Genomic DNA, 3,485 nt, shown 5'->3' with positions numbered 1-3,485 from the left:
AACCGGCTCATAGTCTAAAACTATTGCATAATTTCTTATCATGATATTATTATCGTTGTTACTTTTGTCTTATCAGAATCATTATTATTATCAAATCTGTGATTTCCTTTTCGGTATCAAAACCATTATCATTACTATATTTTAATTAGTAGTTGCAGTATTAGTGGCATTTATTTATCGCCATAACAGTCATTGTCATTATAAAAAAACATGGGGGAAAATAACCTAATCCGAGAAAGCCTGCTTCCAGTATCATCATCAAGAAACAAACTTATCATAAGATGTACGTAAAGAACAGCAGCAAAAATCCTTCTATGGATAAGTATTTCTTCTACGCCCTTTCATTCCAAGTGTCTGATGGAACGGTCAACGCAGCCGCCTCCAAAGCGGGAATACCGGGTTCGACTCCCGTCGGAGATGGTTTCACGTCTATTTTATCATTCTTATTGTTAGCATTCGTTCATTGTTGTTACTTCTTACTTCATGTTTAGAATATGTCATTATTGCACTTATCATTACCATTATCGATATCGTTATTTTTATAATCTTTTTACCATTATGATCATTATTATTGCCATTGATGCTGCTGTGATTGATGTTGCTTAGAAATAACGGCATTTTCTTGATTTTTACACGAGAATAATTCTCAGTGACTCGGATGTTTACAGTGATTACGAATTCTATTGCGTTCAAGCATGTTCTTTCTTTCGTAAATGATTTCAGTCTTGCTCATCATGAATAGATGTTTATATGTATATGGACTAATTGAAAATATTGGTTATAATGTATTATATCATCAATAAGAACATTTATAATGATAGGCCTGAACCGTATCCATGTTGACAAATGTAGAAAAGGTATGAATGAAACTGGATATCTTCACAATACAAGAGATGTATTTGACCGGTTTCGATTAGGTCTTCATCAGAAATACATGTATTTCTGATGAAGACGTAATCGAAACCGGTCAAATACATCTCTTATATTGTGAAGATATCCAGTCTCATTCATACCTTTTCTACAAATGATAGGCCTACTCAGTGTTAAAGATCCCTGTGTAGTTGACTGACAAGCGACAATCGTTCGTTTTCTATCATTCGTGTCTAATTCCCTTGCAGTTGCTGTATTTTTTTCTTGTTTTGTTTAAGGATGAAATGTAAGTAGAGTAGCTTTGTTAAGAAACATTTGATTACTAATATCATTGTTGTTGTTTTTTCAGAAAAAAATGAAGTCTTTATGTGTCTACCTCTTTCAAACTCTCCACCTTTCTCTCTCTAGATATAGATATGTTTATCTCATTTTCTTTATCCGTTTCTGTATCTCTCTCTGCCTGACGCTACTCTCTCTCCTCCCCTTTCCTCTCTCTTTTTCTCCAGCTCTCTCTCTCACTACCTGTGTGCATGTACCTCTCCCTATTTGCTTACGATAAATTTGATATAGTGTTCAAGAAGAAACTTATATGGATTATATTATATTGTTTCCGGTGGGAATAGATCCTGTGTTCACTTTTATTTCCAATATTGTGTCCTTTTCAGCAAAATGAGTGTTTGGGAGTGTCTATTCAACCTCCACTTTCTCTGCATCTCTTTTTCTTTTCCCCTCTCCAGTCTCTCTCTCTCTCCCTCTCTCTCTCTCTCTCTCTCTCTCTCTCTCTCTCTCTCTCTCTCTCTCTCTCTCTCTCTCTCTCTCTCTCTCTCTCTCTCTCTATCTCTCTCTCTTACTGGTGTTATAACCACAGTGAAAATCCATGTGTTTGCTTTAATTCTTACTGTGCTATATGTATTGAGAATCTTCACCTTCATTTGATATGTTTGTTACTTATTCAATACGTTTTCACGATGCTCATCTTCCATTCTCTTATGTCACTAAGCATGAATTAAAATCATTTTAAACTCACGGTCAAAAACAGCCAACATCAACGGATAAAATCATGAGAGAGAAAGATTAAATATTGTTGTAATCAAATGATGTACGTATATTCTATATCATTGTTGATTTGATTACTTTTATTGCTAAAGTAATAACATATATATATAGTCTAAAACCATTACATAATTCCTTATCATTATATTATCATCGTTGTTACTTTTGTCTTATCAGAATCATTATTATTATCAAATTTGTGCTTTCATTATCGATATCATTATCGTAATTATTCCATATATTTAATCATTCGTTATAGTAATATTGTTCTTTGTTTATCGCCATAACAGTCAATGTCATTATCATAAAAACGCATGGGGGAAAATAACCCAATCCGAGAAAGCCTGCTTCCAGTATCATCCTTATACAAACTTACAGGAAGGAATAGACTAATAGAGGAAAATAGGCGAATAAACAAAGAAATAAACAAACATATATTTATAAACAACGACAGCAATAACCGTTCTATGGCTAATTATTACTTCTCCGGTTTTTCCAAGTCTCTGTGGTGTAACGGTTAACGCAGCCGCCTCTAAAGCGGGAACACCGGGTTCGACTCCTGGCGGAGTCAATATCTGATTTTTTTTCTTTCTTTTTTTTAGTTATTTGTAATAGCCATCCTATAACGATGACAAAGAGTAATAATAATGATGTTAGTAATAATAAAACAAAAACAAGAACAGGAATAGTAATGATATAATTATGATGATCAGGCAACGGCAGTAACCTGATCATCATCCTTGAAGGATCTGCAAAGAGCCGAGGAGAAAATCGTAAGAGCATGAAGATGAAGGACTGTTTTTTTTTCTTTCTTTCTCTTCATTTCTTTTCTTTTTTTAAATATCAATTGTGCATTACTTGACTTCGTTCATCCAGTCCACCGCGCCTTCCCCAGAATCTGGACGACAAATTAAGATTTTAAATTCCTAGTCCCTAGCGTGCTGGTAAATAATTTGCAAGTCATCGTGTTGCACTGCAAGCGATCGCTGTTCCACGGAGCTCGATTTGGCGCTGTTGATCCTGCTTCCGTTTCATTTAGATTTTATATATTTATTCTTGTTCTGGAACTCGCATTACATGTTGGAGACCTGAAAAGCAAAAAATAATATATATGAAAATACTCCCCCGGGAATCGAACCTGGGTCTACACACCACGTGCGCGCGCGCCTGCCCGATGATTTAGTTAAATAGATCAATGGCCTCAATTACTATTGCTGTCGCGGTAGCCGAGTGGTGAGGGCACTTGCCTTCCATGCATGAGGTCCCGGGTTCAATCCCCGTCCGCGGCAGTAACAACTACACAGTCACTCAAAGCACTTGTACACACACCAAACACAAACACTTACACTTCAACACATAAGACACCACACACACATGCCAGCGCTCCTCTCTGGTGAAACTGGGATGTATCAGATGATCCTGTAAGCTGCCTTAGGTGGACGCACGCACAGCCGATGCTGGCAGGGCATGTATACACTTTTCTTGCAATACGCTTGACAAGTAACAACACATGTAAGTGTTGTAGTATGATTGGTGGCATTTATTCTTTGCCATAACTACCA

At 36.3% G+C, this 3,485-nt stretch overlaps 1 non-coding gene across 1 annotated transcript; it reads left to right on the top strand.

Moving 5' to 3' along the window:
* Positions 1-3,139: 3,139 nt before the first annotated feature.
* Positions 3,140-3,212, top strand: TRNAG-UCC (transfer RNA glycine (anticodon CCC)). Its single transcript has one exon. It is a non-coding gene; the product is annotated as a tRNA-Gly (tRNA).
* Positions 3,213-3,485: the final 273 nt, after the last annotated feature.

Source organism: Penaeus vannamei, chromosome 11 (genome assembly GCF_042767895.1).
Source record: "Penaeus vannamei isolate JL-2024 chromosome 11, ASM4276789v1, whole genome shotgun sequence".
NCBI classification, from domain to species: domain Eukaryota; kingdom Metazoa; phylum Arthropoda; class Malacostraca; order Decapoda; family Penaeidae; genus Penaeus; species Penaeus vannamei.
The sequence above is the reverse complement of the archived record's forward strand: the minus strand, read 5'-3'. Positions and strand labels throughout refer to the sequence as shown.